Here is an 18,290-nt window from a genome sequence, read left to right as displayed (position 1 = left end):
GTATAGGTTTTGGCGGGGGGGTGGGGGGGGTTGCCTGCGGAGATCCAATTCAACTCTATCTGTTGACTGTCTTTCGCAACTCCGTCAAAAATTAGTGGCCATATCATGGAATAATTTAAGGACCCATGATTTTGTTCCACTGATCTGCATGTCTACCCTTCTTCCTAATCCAGAGCAGCCTAGACGACTACAGCTATGGAGTAGGTCTTGAAATTGGGTAGAACAATTGCTCCTACCGTGTTCTTCTTTTTCAAAGTTGTTTTAGCTCTTCTAGTTGCTTTGCCTTTCTGTGTAGATTTTAAATTACTCTTGTCTATATCTCTTAGAATCCTTCATAGGAATTCTGTTAAGTCTGTATATCAATCTGAGGAGAATTGACACTCTTACTACACTGAGTCTTCCAGTCTATGAATGCAGACAATCTGTCTATTTAGACATTCAATGAGAACTTTGCCACCATACAAGTCCCATATATGTTTTCTTAGATTCATGCCCAAGTGTTTCATGATTCATTGAGAGATTGCACATTGCATAGTAGTTAAAAATTCCATTCCCTCACGTTCATTGTTAGTGTACAGAAACAAAGCTGATTTTTTGTATGTTGACCTTATATATCCTGCAACCTCGCTGATCTCATGTATTCATTCTGGGAACTTGGGGACTTTGTTTTTTTTCTTATCTACTGTATTTTCCTTGGTACTCTCTACACAGACTGTCATGTCATCTGTCAATAGGAGCATTTTAGATCTGGTCTATATGACTCTTATTTCTTTTTCTTGTCTTATAATATTGCCTAGAACTTCTAGTAGGATGTTGAATAGCAGCAATGAGAGTGGACATCTTTACCTTGTTCCTGACCATGGTGGGAAAACACCTACTTTTGCAGATGACTTTAGCTGTGGGGTTTTGTACATATTCTTTGTCAAGTTAAGAAAGTTCCCCTCCCCTCCTAGTTTTCCACGTTTTTTTCATAAACGAGTGCTGAATTTTTCAAATGCTATTTCTTCATCAATGGCTATAATCATGTGACTTTCTTCTTTAGCATGTGAATATAGTGGATTACCTTGATTGATATATTTTTTTAATGTTTAAGCATTCTCATGTACTTTGGACACGATGTGTAGGTTTTATTTTATTTTATTTTTTACATAATGGTGAATTCTATTTGCCAATATTAAGAATTTTTGCATCTTCCCGAAGATAATCCTCTCTCTAGGTTTTCTTCCTTTTCTGTACCATCTTTGTCTGATTTTGCTGTGAGGATAATATTTGCTTGGTAAATTGAGGTGAAAATGTTTCCTTCTCTTTTATTTCCTGGAAGATATTTTGTAAAATTTGTGATAATTCTTCTTTAAATGCTTGGTAAAATTCTCCAGTGAAACTACCTGGGTCTGGAGATTGCTTTTTCAGGAGCTTTTTAATTACTACTTTATTTGCCTTAATTGTTACATGGCTTCAAAGGATCTATTTCATATTAGGTGAATTGTGGCAGTTTATGTTCTAAGGAACTGGTCTGTGTTATGTAAGTTATCAAATTTATATGCGCACAGTTGTGCATAGCTCTCCCATCTTATCCTTCTGATGTCTACAGGGTCTGTCTTGGTATCTTCTGTTTCATCCCTGATATCAATAATTTGTGTCTTCTTTTTTTTTTCTTTGTCAGCCAGCCTCATTGACCTTTTCAAAGCACCAGTGCTCTGTCTCATTGATTTTCTGTATTGTTTTTCTGTTTACAATTTCATCGATTCCTGCTTCTCTCTGTACTATTTCCTTCCTTTCTCTTGCATTATGTTTGCTTTGCTCTTTGTTGCCTGGTTTCATACAATGGGAGCTTCTATTACTCGGAAAATTTTATTCTTCCTTACTGCAGATATTTAGTGCTGTGAATTCCCCTCCCTGCACTGCTGCCTTTGTGTTCCACACGTGTTGGTAAGATGTGTTTTCATTTTCATTTAGTTTGTGTTTTTGTTTTTGTTTTTCTTGTTCCTCTGACACTCCCTCTTTGACCCGTGGATTATTTGGAAGTGTGCTGTGAAGGTTCCAAGTGTTTTTCCAAACGCATGGAGAAAGGTATCTCCAGAAGATCATTTTCCACTTACCTTTCTGTTATTTCTACTTTAATCTTAGGTGGGGGTGTGAAGACATACCCTGCATGACTTCAATTATTTTAAATGTGTTTAGTTTGCTTTATGGTCTAGGTTATGTCCACCTTGGTGTCTGTTCTGTGGTCTCTTAAAAAGAAGCAACTCTGCCATTGTGCATGGGACTGCTCTATGTATGCTGCTTAGATCCTGGTTAGGGATGGTGTCTTTGAGGTCTACACATTTCCTGTTTTCCTGTCTAGTTTGTTGTCAGTTATTGAGAGAACAGTGTAGAAGTCCCCAACGTGGACTTGTCTTTCTCCTTCTAGTTTTACTCATTTCTGCTGAACATATTTGGCAGCCCTTTAGTTCATTCATACATGGAATTGCTATGTTTCTTAGTGGATTGACTCAGTCATCACATATAATGTTTTTTCTTGTCACTGACAATTACCTTTGCTCTAAAATTTACTTTATCTGATATTAATATGGCCACTCCAGCTTTCTATGAATCAAAATTTGTGCAGTATATCTTTTCCATCTTTTTACCTTCCCACAAATGAGTATCGTTATCTTCAAGTGAGTTTTGTAGGCAATATGTCATTGGTTCATGTTTTTTAATCTATTCTGTGGATCTCTGTCTTTTAATTGGTACATTTAGAACATTTATCTTAATTTAACTATTGATCATCAAGCCTTAAGTCTGCCATTTAATTTGTCAAGTTTTTCTTGAATTTCTCTGTTTTGTTTTTCCTGCCTTTGTTGGGTTTCTTAATTTTTTCTAGAATTCACCTTTATTTATTTATAGGAATTTTGTTGGTGTCTTTTTGTGTTGCTTTTTTAGTGATTGCTCTAGACATTGTATTATATAATATATTCAAAACTTGTAAGGTCTATTGGTGTTGACATTTTACAAATTCAAATGAGCTGAGGAAAAACCACATCCTTTTATACCTCTTTACCCTCCATAGTCAATAATATTGTTGATTCAAATCTTTCCCCTACATACGTTGAGAACCATATAATTTTTGCTTTAGTCACCAAATATAATTTAGAAAACCCAAGAACAGAAGAAAAATCTACCATATTTTTCCATATTTTAGCTCTACTGTGTTTCCCTTTCTGATGTTCTGAGATTCTTTCTCTTATTTTTTTTTCTGTTTAGATCATTTCCTCTAGATGTTATTTTCAGGCAGGAATGGGCAATCATTTCTCCCAGTCTTCATGTAAAACTTCTTTTATTTCATCTTGATCACTGAAGGATATTTTTGCTGGATACAAAATTCTTGGGTTTAAACATTTTTTTCAGTGCATCGAATGACATGTCACTTCCTTCTGGTTTCCATGTTTTTAAGTGAGATATCCACCATCATTAAATTGTGTCTCTCCAGTAGGTAATGTGTCATCTTTCTCTGGCTGCTTCAAGATTTTTAAATTGTTTTTAATGTGTCCTTAAGTGGGGTTTTTCGAGTTGATCGGGCTTGGGGTTCACTTAGCTTTGTTAATCTGTAGGTCTCTCCTGACATCACTTCTGTGACCAGGGGGAGATGCACCTGGTGTGACAGTGAAAGTCCAATCTCCCCATCTGATCTCCACCATCACCACAGGATACAGGAGAAGGGCTCACGGCCACCCAGTGTGCATGAAAGTCCCAGTTCCTACCTCTGCCTTCTCTGACACTATCCAGTGAGAAGTTGGAGCACCTTGTTGGCTTATCAGAAGTGGATGTCTAGGCTCCCCACTCTGCCAGCTGTGAGTATGGAGCTGGGGCCACAGCCTTTCCATAGTGTTTGGTTTGAACAAAGCAGTTACTGCCTGACAGTTTCTTGCCTTGCTACGCTGCACCTTTCCTAGTCCTTTGTAGGCTGCTGACCTCTCTGGGAACCTTTTCTGTCCTTTGCAGATGGGTGTTTTCTGATTGCCAGCTTCTCCAGTATCTAGTCCGAGGTATATGAGGCCAAAAAGAAAACCCAGAGTACTCACCACCCTGTCATTCCTTGGGATCCAACGTCCCTAAACAGTCTGATTTTTCTCTCGGCCAGTCAGAGTATACCCTATGTTTGTTTTATATATGTTTTAAGGTTTTTTAGTTGCATTTATTGGGAGGAAGAGGGAAATGTCCATCCACTTATTTCCCCAGTGGTAGAAGTCCCTAGAGCATGTTCTGCATCTGGTAAAGAAAAGCAATCTCCATTTTTGTTTATTTTTCAAAATTATTTTGGCTATTATGTTTTGCTCTTTCAAAGACTATTTGGGATAAACTTGTTGAGTTCTCACTTAAAGTTCCCACTGGGATTAGATTAAATGTAATGTGACTCTATGACCCAGTTATTTAGAATATTCACTTATTCAACTGTAAATAATCCAGGGTCTCACAGCAGAATGATGAAAAATCTTAGGTTCACATATCAGCTCTGCATCCTTAACAAAGATTCCAAGATTAGAGGCCTTCCACTTCATATATAACAGTTTGATCCTAAGTTCTACCTCAATAGGTCTTTCCTTATTAGTGACTTTTTTTTCTAGCATACCACACTACGCTATTATAAAAATTCAGCTCTTCTCAATTTTCCACCCAAGGGTAGGGCTATGAGCTCCTGAGAGTGTGTGCCATGCTAACCAGGGCATTTGTTTTACTAGCGTTTCTCATGTCACTGCTTTTATTTTTTATTTTTATTTTTTTAATTTTTTTTTTTAATTTATTTATGATAGTCACAGAGAGAGAGAGAGAGAGAGAGAGAGGCAGAGACACAGGCAGAGGGAGAAGCAGGCTCCATGCACCGGGAGCCCGATGTGGGATTCGATCCTGGGTCTCCAGGATCACGCCCTGGGCCAAAGGCAGGCGCCAAACCGCTGCGCCACCCAGGAATCCCTCATGTCACTGCTTTTAAATGAGAGGTCTTTCAGCCGATCATGGCATGGTATGTCACTGTTGGTAAAGAATCTGTAAACTCTGGCTTTAGCTGGCTCTCCGTCTTGAGAAACCAAACCAAGATTTTTAAAAATAGAGCAAACAGGAGTTTCCTGATTGTAGTACATGTCTGTGTTTGTTTTCTACTGGTTGCATAAATATAGCAAATCTCTCGACAGAGCATTACATTGCATCTCCTGGGTTCCCAGGAGGGAGTGTTTTCTCTTCACTTGCCATTTCTGCAAGAATGTGACAGCAGGAAGGAGGAGGTGGTGGTATTAAAACAAGGAGTTATGACTACAAGATGCAGAAGGAACATTTTTGGACAGATGTCGGAATGAAGAATTTCTGGTCTGGAGAGTAATTTTTATGTAAGAGCGTATGATGCAAATCACAGTGAAATTGGAAAAAAGAGTATTTAAGACAAAGTGGGACTTTTAAATTCAATAACCAGCACTAAAGGCTTTTTAAGTAACAACATCTTATCCTCACAGATATTATAAAGGCCCCCTCTCCCCACTCCTTTTCCTGGCTCGACACACGTTCCATGTCAGGGATACTGAGAACACCACAGAGAAGGTCTTCATTTCACGTTGACACGTAACAAGGCTTGGCTCTGCAATGTCTGAATCCATTTTTTTTTTGTTTAAAGATAAAATGTAGACATGCCCAGAAGAGCTCTCTTTTTTCCTTACTGGAAAGGGATAAAAGGCCTTGGGTGGGGGTGGCGGAGGAAGAGGAGGAAGGCATCCTTTGTGATTCAATCACAAAGATGAGGTGACAATAGGCTTTCCTCTAGAGGAGTACATTGTGTACAGAGACACTCACTTACTGGCAAATGAATTTAATTAAATTTGACTGGTTGAGCTTCCAGCATCTCAAGAGAATATGTGTTAGCTCCTTTGCTTTAAAATTCTTTTGCCGTAACATCTTGGAAAAAGCATTTTACTTAAGCGGAGTGTTGTGGGTTGAATTATCCCTGCGCCTCAAATTCCTATGTTCAAGCCCTAACCCTTAGTACCTTGGAATGTGATTATATTTGGAGATTGGATCTCTATTGAGTGTAAGTAAATAAAACGAGGCCATACGGACGGGCCCTAATCCAGTGCAACTAGTGTCCTTATAAGAAGAGGAGATGGGGACACACGGAGACACAGCAGGGCAACCGTGTGAGGACACAGAGACAGGACGGCCATCTGCAAGCCCAGGGGAAACAAGGTGATCTCCGACTTCCAGCCTCTGTCACCGTGGGACCTAAATTTCTGTTGTTTCAGCCGCCAACCCGTGGCACTTTGCTATGGCAGCCCCAGCAGAGTAACACGTGGTGTTACACCACCTTAGCCAGGAAGCTGTGAACACTTCTTTTTACTATGAATTTAAATTACACACAACAGAATGTGATGTGAGTCATTTGTGAACCTGCGACGAGAGACGGAGAAGTCGGTCTGCCCTGGGTGCTCTCCTGGAGAATGTATTTGCAGCAAACCTCCCAGGGCCTCCTGCAGGTGTGCACCGGGCTGGGCTGTGCTTACACACGCAGCCATCCTGCCCCCTGCTGAGAGTACACGTACACCCCGGCTCCCTGCCTGGCCCTCAAGACTTTCCGAGTCTCATGCCTCCTTCTCCACACCTGCCTTTGTGGCTGTGCTCATCTCCCCTCCTGCCACCTTCCGCCTCCTGCCTGGGAATCTCCCTGGGGTGGGGGACCCTGACCTGAGGGCACCCCAGGCTTTCCACCTGCCTGGGTAGGACCCTCTCCCGCTGGGGAGGCCGATTCCAACTGCAGATTGCTGGTCTAAGTCCTGCCGTCCCACAGACCCCACGCTCCTTCTGCCACTGGCTTTCCTCCACTCTCCTCGCTATGAGGCTGCAGACTCCAGAAGACTCGGTCCCTGGGTTTGGCTGGTGCCTTCTCGGCCCCTCATGCAGCTGCCTGGCTCATCATTAAATGTACACCCACAAAATATTTGATGAGTAATAAAAAAAGCAACAGAATAAAGGGTTTTAAAGATTCTATCATGTTTATATTGCCCTACTCATGACTTTGATTTATCTTTTTCTTAAGATTTTATTTATTTATTCATGAGAGACACACAGAGAGAGGCTGAGGGAGAAGCAGGCTCCCTGCGGGGAGTCCGATGTGGGGACTCTATCCCAGGACCCGGGATCACACCCTGAGCCGAAGGCAGATGCTCAACCACTGAGCCACCCTGACGTCCCCCCAACTCATGACTTTTAATAAGTGTTTGCCTCTTATACCCCAATAAGCATATGGGAAGTGCCCTTGAGGCCTGGGAAACAGAAGGAAATGAGGTATATGTATCCTTTGGGCTACATTATCAGGCTCATCTCAAATTTTAACTCATGCACACCAACAGAGCACTGTCTGAATTTGGACCGAACACCTGTAACACAGCCTTACCCTCAGTCCTCCAGATAAAGGGATGGGTTAGCCCCTTGTCAGGTGTTATTGACACAGAAACACATGGAAAGTCTGTGTGAGGAAGGAGCACTCAGGCACCAGTTCTGGAAAAGAAGTGGTTAGAAGTCCCGTGGAAGCTGATCTGTGAGGTCCAGAAGCATCCTGGGTTAGATCTTTGCACTAACTTGGGGTTTGAAGCTAACTCAGCAGTGCAACTTAGACTCTTCAGTAGCTGAGTGATAAATAATCCAGAGTCTCACAGGAGATGCTTGGAACTCGTCCACAATCCAGCACATCCAGGTACTTGATGAAGACTTCACAGTCAAGCCTCGGGCCCCACGCCCAGCGAGGTCATCTAAAGTCCTTACTGTCTCCGTGTGCATTTCTTCAACAGGCCGATGACCACTTGTGGTTTTATTCCGACTAAAATCAGCGTAATTCAATTCGTAGTGTTGGTCTCATCATTTTAGCATGACCCTTGTTAGCTCTGGCAAGCACATGGGTTTCATGAAAAAGACTCCATCTCCTGGTGGACTTTAAATGTCCTGCCACCCCCTTCCTGGCAGCCCAAACTTACTGAGGTGGGTAACATAGGAAAGGCAGTTCCTCTCCCCTGAGCTTTGCGGGAAGGGTCTGTCCTTGGCTTTGCCCCGACGAACCAACTCTTTTGCACGGAGCCCTGCGAAAGTGAGTTCAGCTCTTTTCACGCTAGCCCTTGACGAAAGATAGAGCGACCCACATTTCTCATCCTATCGGCTTATCTTGTTTAGTCGCAATCTGTTTCATCTAGTGTTCCTGAGAGTTGCTCTTTTGAATGGCATAGGAATTATTTTAAACAGCAGGGGCCCCTGCAACACCCTCCCTCCCCACTGTCTTCCCCCCTCAAGCCCACTCAACACATCATGTGGTCCCCCAACGTCACCAGCACCTGCCCCGCGGCTCCCTATCCACCGTCCTCCCACAGCCAGGGGGGATGTGACCGCTGGGTGTGGACATCAGTGCGGTGGGGAGCCCGGGTCACACCGCTGCTCAGAACGAGGCTTGGGCTCGTCTGCACGGCTCTGTGGCTCACTCTTGTTGGCAATAAAAAGGAAACACACAGAAATAAGGGCATCCCCCTCCCGGGCTGGGGGGGGGGGGGGGGCGGAGTTCTTCGCCTCTTTCTAGCCTTCAAGCTCTGGATGTGGGGACGCGGCCACTACCCCTGTCCTTCCCCTCCTTTAGAATAATTTCACTCCCTGGCTCTGCTTCTTTGTGAGAGGAATAATAAGAGTACCTCCCTCCCAGGGATGTGACGAGATTAATGAAGCGAGAGAAGTCATTTAAAGTCGCAGAGTAAGCACTCTGTAGATGCAAATCCCATCCCTGGGTACCTTGCTCAGGAGGCCAAGAGCAGGCCTGCGCGAGCCTCTGCCTCTCCCCTTCCCTCCTAGTGGTTCGCACAGAGGCTTCCCGCCGCTCCTAGCAATCAAGCACGTGCAAGCCCTTCTCCTCACACTAAATAATTCACAGATGAAGAATCGGCCATAATGGGACCACCCATCTGTATTAATTGTGAGAAAAGAAGCTCTCCAAAGAGCCAAGAATGCCGGGAGTAAACACAGACACTTCCGAGGAGCCGGTGACAAGCCCTCGAGCGCCACCTGCAGCCCGCGGCCCGGTCACAGGGGCTGGCCGAGCTCAGGTCTCGCCCAGCTCCCCAGCCAGGATCCCTTCACAGGGATGTGATCCGTGTGGATAAAAGAGAATTTTAGTCCTTTCAGGAAAGCTTTACACAGGGACATGGATGTGTGGGTGTGCAAGTGTTTTCCGTGGAGAAGGGCGGGCCCCACGCTCGGCGCCCATTCTGCTGGGTCTTGGGCAATCGCCAGCCCTCAGAGCCTCCGCTGGCCTGCTCCGAAGGGCAGATGACACCACCTGCCTAGCGAAACTATTGGAGTGATTCAGGAGATGCCGCACGTGACACGCTCACCACAGAGCCGCAACGGAGAACTCCAGATGACAGCCGCCTGTTGCTTTGCCTATTTCTGCAACCAGTGTTATTGAGGCTGCTGTGTGCCAGGCCCTGGCTGGGTGCCGGGGCTTCCACACTGAGCAAGCCATCGGCTCCAGCACCCCGACTCCGCGCCTAGAACGTAGGTGGGCAGAGGAGGAAATATTACGTGATTTAGAACCACTTTTGTCCTGGGAGAGAGTTAGTACAAACATTCTCATACCTCGTATCTGGATAAATACAAACTCAGTGGAACTGGTTGGAATGTTCCAACCAACAACATTAGGCATTAGCCCGAGAGTGACTTTCAGAAATTGTCTGTAGGTTAATGTATTAGTGTCTATCGCTGCTACATAACAATCGCCACACTCCTCCAAGGAGGCTCACAACAACACACATTTATCATCTCACTGTTTCTCCAGGCCAGGAGTCCTGGAGCTGGGCCCAGGCGCTCTGAGCTGGGCCCTTGTCTGGGGTCGCACGGGCACTAGCGAGGATGGTGACCAGGGCCGGGTTTCCATCAGAGGCCTGGGCAGGGACCTAGGGTTTGTGGCAGCTTGCTTCTTCGAAGTCAGCGGTGGAGAGGCGAGGGCAAGTCCACCAGCAGCAGAGTCTTATACAACAGGCTCCGATCACAGAGCAACGTCCTACGGCCTTGACCACTGGCATCTCTTTGAGGAAGCCACACGTCCTGCCCACACTCAGAAAGAGGGAATCATTCAGGGGCGTGAGCTCAGGACAGGGGACACCTTGGGGTCTGTCCACATCTAGTTCTCAAAACGTACAGAGTAGGAAAAGAAGACACAGCTGTTATTTCTTAAGTACATCTTATTGCAGAAAATAAAACAGAGCCAAGACGCGTCATGCAGCTCACCGTAATGATCACCACGTAAATTCTAAAGACGGAGACTGCTACTCCACAGTCCAGAAGTTTGTGGGCTTGATTTTCACAACTCAGAAAATACTAGGGAGTTCTGAAAGAAAAATAAATGGATAGGTAACAGGACCAATGACAAAACTGCTTAACACTTGCATTGCCATGCTTTAAGTTTTTAGAAGAAGAAGAAATCTCATTTTGCAGGTAAAAGTAAACTGCTGAAATATTTGCTGATCGATTTCATAGGACGATGGCCCCAGGGTGTCCAAATGCCTTCTGAAATCACTGTGCGCAGTGAGGGGAAACAGCGCAGGCTGTGTGGCCCCGCAAACCACTCCACCCTAACGACACTAACCTGTCTCCACCATCCAGGGGAAGGAATGACTCTGGTAAATGATGGCTGGTTGATTGCAGTACAAGAATGTCATTTCCCAAACCTGCTATGATGTGTTTGCATCTATGGGCAGCATATGACAGGCAAACAGAAGCTTAAAATTTTAGTATGATTGGGTTTTTTTTTTAAGATTTTATTTATTCATGAGAGACACAGGGAGAATAGTAAAGACACAGGCAGAGGGAGAAGCAGGCTCCCTTTAGGGAGCCCAATGCGGGACTCAATCCCAGGACCCCAGGATCATACCCTGAGCCAAAGGCAGATGCTCAACCACTGACCCACCTGGGCACCCTGTATTATTGGTTTTAAAGAAGCATTTGTTCTTAAAATGTGGCTAGACAAATCAGTCAGGGGACAGTCTGGAGACAGACTTATCTGTGTGTGATCCAGAAGTGGCATTTCGTTAGCAGAGAACCATCAACTCAATAAATGGCTGTCCTACAGAAAAATAGGCACCTTGGGACACCTGGGTGGCTCAGCGGTTGAGCATCTGCCTTTGGCTCAGGCCGTGATCTTGGAGTTCGGGGATCGAGTCCCACATCGGGCTCCCTGCATGGAGCCTGCTTCTCCCTCTGCCTATGTCTCTGCCTCTCTCTCTCTCTGTGTCTCTCATGAATAAATAAATAAAAAAAAAATCTTTGGAAAAGAAAAATAGGCACCTTTATTTTACTACCTCACATGTGCACACGCACACACACACACACACACACACACTTGCAAGCACCATACTCTAAATGGATGAAAGACCTAAATGTGAAAACAAACCGAAATTTTTGGACAGAACTATAGGCAGCTCCTAGTAGCATATCAAGGTAGAAAGAGATTATTGAATAAGACCCAAAGCATATTAGGAAAGTTGATTTGCTTTATTATGTTAGACATAAAAAGTTTTGTGAGCCAGACATTATAAACAAAGTTAAAAGTCAAGCAGTACATTAGAAAGTCTGTTTTTAATTTCACTGGCCAACTAAGGATTAATATCCAGTATATATACAGAACCTCCATGAAACACTAAGGAAATGGTGAGCCGTCAACAGTCACGGGCAAGAGACAGAAAAGACTTGATTAATGAAAAAAGGAAACCAGGGGGCTAGGAAACGTGAAAAGGTGTTCAACCCCTCCACCAATCAGGCAAACGCAAATTAAAACCAAATTAAAAGCGCAAATAAAAAAGATTTCATGAAGGTACCGTTCCACACACACGGGGTGGGGAAGGCTAGGGCTTGCGGTGCAAAATGACACTACCTGTGTAGTGGGATTTATTTCCCTGGATGCTGAACTAGTGCCATCAGCTGTGGTAAAACAAGTGATACAGATGGGAGAGCGTGCGAGATACCCAAAAGAGATGACAAGGGACACCTAGGGGTGCTCAGTCAGCTGAGCATCTGCCTGTGGCTCAGATTGTGGTCCCAGGGTTCTGGGATCAAGTCCCATATTGGGCTCCTCACAGGGAGCCTGCTTCCCCCTCTCCTCCCTGCTTGTGCTCTTTCTCTCTCTCTCTCTCTCACTCTTTCGCTATCTCTGTCTCTCTCTCAAATAATTTTTTTTAAATAAATAAGAAATAAATTAATTAAACAAAAGAAATGGAAGACCCTGGTCCCTTACACCCCACCCCCACCCCAGGGCCCCAGGGAGAAGCAGGGGGTCAGGGTACTCTGTGGGTTCTCATCCTGGGAAGGAGCCTTGCTCCCTGGAAGTTGTCTGGGAAAGCCAGCTGCCCAACCCGGGAATCTCAGGGCCTGCGAGGGTTTACGTCCTCCTGCTGGGAGATGGGGAGGTCTTGATCCCACCCAACTCACCCAGGGTTCCAGCTAGTGACCCAGAGGGAAACCCCGGGGTCATTTTGGGGCAACTCTCTTTGTCCCCTGAGCAGTAAACCCATACCAGCGTAGGTGTGGTTTTTGTGCAAAACAGGCTAGCGTGTGTGCCTTCATCCCAAGGGTGATGAGGATTCATGAAAGCCTTTCATGAAGAAGAGGGGACCCAACCCAATGTATACTTTGGGAAGTCCAGTCTGACCCCTGGAATGGATGAGAAAATCCTGCAGAGTTGGGAGCTGGGGGTTCGGACGTGCTGCCCCTTGTAAGGGGAGATGGTGGCTTGCACTGAGGAAGCAGAGCTGGGTAGATGGTGGGGAGAGTTTCAGAGGAAACACAAAACCAGGAGGAGAATGGGTTTGGGGTAAAGAGATGATGTCTTTCAATGTGAGTTTGCTGCGCCCGTGCTCCATGCAGGCAGAAGCATCCAGAGGGCACTCAAGCATGTGACTGTGGGCATCCAACGTCGGATCTGGGCTGACCATTGTCACAGAGAACCACTTTCTTTGGGTCTTCAGCTCTGTCTACACACTGCTGGGTCCGCCGAAAATGGCTTCTATTGTGATCTCAGAATTCTTTCCAGCAGCTTCCAGAGCCCCACAGCCCATTGATCACGTCCGGGGGGAAGGATGTGAGGAGAGCACTCCTGGCAAGGCCCTTCAGCTGACCGGTCTAGTTCAGGACATACGCCTGTCCCCAGCTCATTCTGCTGGGTCCACTTAGCCAGACCACCTGCGTCGCTCCCAAAGTCAAGTGCAGAGCCAGCTTCTCTGAATCCACAGGGTCTCCTAACAGAAACTCAGGGATATTGGGAAGAAAAGGTGGGGAGTGGGTTCTGGGGTGACGGCCGACCACTGTCCCCTAAAATGCAGGAAACAGTGTTCAAGGAAGCCGGCCAGTGGATCTCTTCTCTGAATTCTTTGCTCAACTCTCTCAGGACTGAGACCCTGCAGAGCTAGGAGCTCGTGGACTCTGAGGCCACAGGTGAGATCAGGTGTCCATAGGAAAGCTGGCACAAGGTGGAAAGGTTGCTGAGGAACGAGCTGCAGAGAGGGGGTCTCGCCTTGTCTGGAGACCTGAGGCAAAGCCCAGGATTCCACAGCACTGAGAGCTCGGCCAGCAGGGACCACCGCAGGGAGGGTCCCATCCCAGCAAGTGTCCCATCCTGGGAGGACCTGTGTGGGGCTGCTCGTCCCAGCTGGCCAGGGAGGTGCGGGGAGACCTGTGCTGCTCCCCCTCACCTCCAAGGAGCCCAGACAGCTCAGTGCTTGTTTGCTTGTTCACTTGTTTGTTTTGTTTTTAGTGACTGAATTCTCTGGCACGGCCGTGATGGGCGGGGGCGGGGGGGGGGGTCAGAAAAAGTTGAATGACTGGAAGCAATTGAGTCATAAATGTTCTTATTTACAGCACACAGACCAAAGCGCACCCACAGGATGGCAGAAATGCTGTGTTCCCTCTGAAGGATGACCTCAGGAAATCATCCCCAAAGCTACCTAGCCCTTTTTTTTTTTAAAGATTTTATTTATTTATTCATGAGAGACACAGAGAGAGACAGAGAGAGGCAGAGACACAGGCAGAGGGAGAAGCAGGCTCCCTGTGGGGAGCCCAATGTGAGATTCGATCCCAGGACCCCGGGGTCATGACCTGAGCCAAAGGCAGATGCTCAACCGCTGAGCCTCCCAGGGCCCTGGGAAGTTAACTTTAGAAGACAACTAGCAAATCACAATATTATCCACGAGGAAACCTCGTGACAAAAACTCAAACTGCCCACTAGAAGGTTGCCGAACATCTCAGATAAAATTCTCCCAAATATCAAAAACATTAGGTACTTCAATACCTATCTTCTCCCCATTATAAGAAAATGTTTTTAAATGCTGTTTAAATCTAGTTTTCAAAGTTTAATTGCCCCGATTTTGAAATTGGCACGAGTACCGCTTGTGGAAGGCCCCGCTAATATTGCTGCGTGTTCTGTCTCCGACGAGGGGTGAGAGACGAGTCTAGTGAGGCAGCGGGCCCTGGCCCTGCATCTCAGGTGCCCAGCACGGGCTGCAGGAGTGCCACGTCTCAGGAATGCTTCCCGAGGGTTGTCCCGACTCCGGACCAGGCTGGCAGACACGTGGAGACGTGAGGACACCCTCCTGCTCCGGGGGACGCAGCGAGCAGATGCATCTCCATCCATGAGGGAGAATTAAGACAGAGTCGTGTGCATTCGGTCCCCTGGCAAGTTATGGACGGACTGTCACATCCTGTGGTGACACAAGTGCTGCAGAAAACTATTTGGTAGTTTTTAATAAAGTTTAACATACATCCTCTTCATGGTCCAGAAGCTCTGCCCCTGGGCGTTTGACCAAGAGAAATGAAAAGACTGGTCTCCGCACAGAGGGGTGCGGGCATGTGCAGAGCGGCTTCAGTCCTGGGGTCTGGACATGGGGGACCTCCCAGTTTCCCTCAGCAACTGAAAACCAACCCCGTACACCAACGTGAGGGAATTCTACTGGGCAATAACAATCACATACACACACACACACACACACGCACGCATGCACTCACACACAGGTGGGTCTCAAGACCATGCAGAGCAGAGGGACCCAACAGAAAATGGTGCATAATACAGTCTGACTCTGCGTCAAGTTCTGGAACAGGCAATGGTAACCTGTAGCATCTCAGAGCCTGTCTGGAGCTGGGGTGGGGGGTGGGGGAGTGAGGGCGTGGGGGGAGGGGGATGTAGGGGGGATGCAGGCAGAGACTGACAGGACTGAGGGAAATAGTCTGCAATTTGAGTGCAGTGATGGGTACGTGAGTGTGTACATTTAATCCACCAAATTATACACTTTAAATCATACCTTGAAAAAGTAGTGCTTTTTATTTTAAAAGACAAAGAACCCCTCTGATGTTCTCAAATGCAGATGCCAATACTTGCCAATCACAAAATTTCAAAAGGCCAGTCTATTTACATTTAAGTGTGGTTTTAAAAACTCTTTGCACCGTTGTGATGGAAAGAGTCTCTTCTTCAGGCTTGGAGAGGGGAGCGAGGGGTCAGGTTGCGAGACAGGGGAGGTGACCCCAGCTCAACCCCACACGACTGCAGGTGCAGGGGAGACCAGAGCCCCCGTCCACCCCTGAGTCACGGGCAACAGGGGCGAGTATGGTGGCTGTGGCCGCTGGCTGGGCTGGGCTGTCGGGCAGCGTGGGAGAAAGGAAATAAGCAGACGAGGCGTTTGGCTTTGGCCAGGCTGGGCTTGCCCTTGACCGGAGTAGCCCTCCCCTAGCACTTTCCACCACTTGGGACCCCCTGTGTGGGTCTGTGCAGCTGTGGAGCCACACCGGACACCCTAGGGACCCGCTCTGGACATTCCCCATCCCCGTGGAGGTGACCATACTCGTGCCACCCACATGAGCAGAAGTGCTGGGATGAGACCATGAGTGGGAGAGGTCGGAGCTGGCGGGTGGATCGCCTGCAGATAGACTGTCCCCAGGTGCTGCACCTCACACAGCTGTGACGACAGTCCCCTGACGGCTCCTGGAGCCAGCAGTGCTGACCCTGTCTCTGACTCTGACATACCTGCTCTCCCCTGGTCCTACTCTCCCCAGTTGCCCCTGTCCCAGGTGGAAAGATGCCGGTTGGACGTTCATCTGGTCTTCGAAGACTGCTGGCCAGTGCCCACCATGGGCTCCGCGTCCCTCCAGGGGGATCTTGCGGTGGACGGCTGTACCAGGTGTCCAGGTGTACCACCTGGACAACCACCAAACCTCCTTCCAACCTCTTCGGCTCCTCGGTGACCCACCGTGTCACTATCACAGGTTTGTGGGAAGCCTTTTGTCTTCGTATCAGAGGCTTTCGGACCAGGTCTCCCTCTGCTGCAGCACCTCAATCTGCCACCGATGCTCTCCAGACTCCTCTGTGCCCTGTGTCTGGCCCTGTGTCACCTGCACGCGGTGAGCCACTGGAGGAGGGGAAATGGTAGTGAGCCTCCTGGGACCCAGGCCCCCTGCTGCCAGGTGGCTCCTCACTCAGACACGTCGTGGACTCCAAAGGGCTGCCAGACTTGTGGCTTTTAAAACAGTGCAGGCATCATGGCAACCAGGAAAAAAACCCAGTGTTAAACCACAAATTGGCTTTTCAAGGCATGCTTTGTCAAGAGGCCAAAGCATGCCTCTTCTGTCTTCTCATTAGGATTAGGTGGCATTGGGGCCCCTGGTGGCTCAGTGGTTGAGTGTCTGCCTTTGGCTCACATCGTGATCCCGGGATCAAGTCCCACATCGGGCTCCCTGCAGGGAGCCTGCTTGTCCCTCTGCCTGTGTCTCTGCCTCTCTCTCGCTCTTTCTCATGAATAAATTAATAAAACCTTAAAAAAAAATAAATGAAGTTAACTTCCTAAAATATTTGCTTCTTCCACTGCAGAATGTTGCATCTAATGTGGAGCTCGAGTGCTTGGGGCATAAGAATATTAAGTTATAAAGAACAGTAATAAAACAAGTGATGTGTGATATACATCATGTTAATACCCTAAGCGTTTGATCTGGTATTTAAAAAGTAGAAAATAAGCTTCCCTGTTTTGGAGGTGACAATTGGTAAAATTCTATTTTGGGGTTTGTATGGGTTTCCAGCTTAATTAATATTAATTAATTGAGGTAGAGAAAAATAAATTGACCAAAATCTCCATGGCCAGAGACCTCATGTGGAGCTCTTTCTCTGGGGAATTGCCCTGTGCAGACCCCTGCTGCTTGGGTCACAGTGATCTGTCCTCAAGGACAGGAGGCCCTAGGAGGCCCCTTCAGCCATGGGCCCCATCCAGCTGGAGCATGGGCCCATCTTGTGGGGACCTGTCCTAGGACACAGTGGCCCTGGGGGGGATGGGATGGAGGTCAGTCTCCCACCCAGGAGGAGTGTCTGTGCCCCATGATTGCCCACACCCTATCCCTGAGTGGAGCACCCACACCCTCTGGGTTTCCATGCTCCACTCCTGGGAGGAGTGCCTGTGCCCCCACAAGTCCCCATGTTCCACATACTGCTGAAGGAGTCCCTCAGCCCCACATACCACGCACTTGGCTCTCAGGCCCTGCCCACTCGCCTTGGGCCACAGCCTGAGTTTCCTGGTGGTAGGAGCCATGACAGGTGCAAGCACTGAAGTGTCCCCAGGTGTGGAACCCTGGCTCAGACCTGGAGCACTCCTGCTCCCATTCACCAGACACATGTCACAGCGCTGTTTGGTTCAAATGCCTGCTTCTTAATGCACTGCACCTTGGCTTTCTTGATCCCCCTGAGCCTCAGTTTCCCCAGCTGTGAGCTGGGATTTTGCTGAGGATGAGGTCAGAGAAGGCAAAAAGCTCTTGCTGTGTCATCCTTTCTGTGTCTCTGCCCCAATCCCCATCCCATCAGCTTCCTAGTAAAAATGGCATAGAAACGGGATCTTTGGCCAGATTCAAATCTAGAAGGCAGAGGAAAGAACTGAGAAACAAGATCTTCAAGGAGGGTCTGATTTCACCTCGGTATGATTTAGTTCTTCCGTGAGGAACAATGGAAGGACATGATGTTCTGTGAGCAGTTTCATCAAAGTGGCTCTGCACCACGGGCTTCACAAAATACCCAAAACGAAAAGTATGCCATTAAATCTGTTCTGAGAGAGAGAGAGGGAGAGAGGGAGAGAGGGAGAGAGGGATGCCGCTTCTTGACTGTTAGACTTCACAGGGGCCTGTCTCCTTGACCTCTCCCCTGACTCCCAAGTAATCCTTTCTTGTATCTCCGTGTTTGTGCAAGAGAACATGCAGTTCCCAGGCCCCCCATGTCCTTAGAT

Source organism: Canis lupus, chromosome 1, assembly GCF_048164855.1.
Source record: "Canis lupus baileyi chromosome 1, mCanLup2.hap1, whole genome shotgun sequence".
Taxonomy (NCBI): Eukaryota; Metazoa; Chordata; class Mammalia; order Carnivora; family Canidae; genus Canis; species Canis lupus.
The sequence above is the reverse complement of the archived record's forward strand: the minus strand, read 5'-3'. Positions refer to the sequence as shown.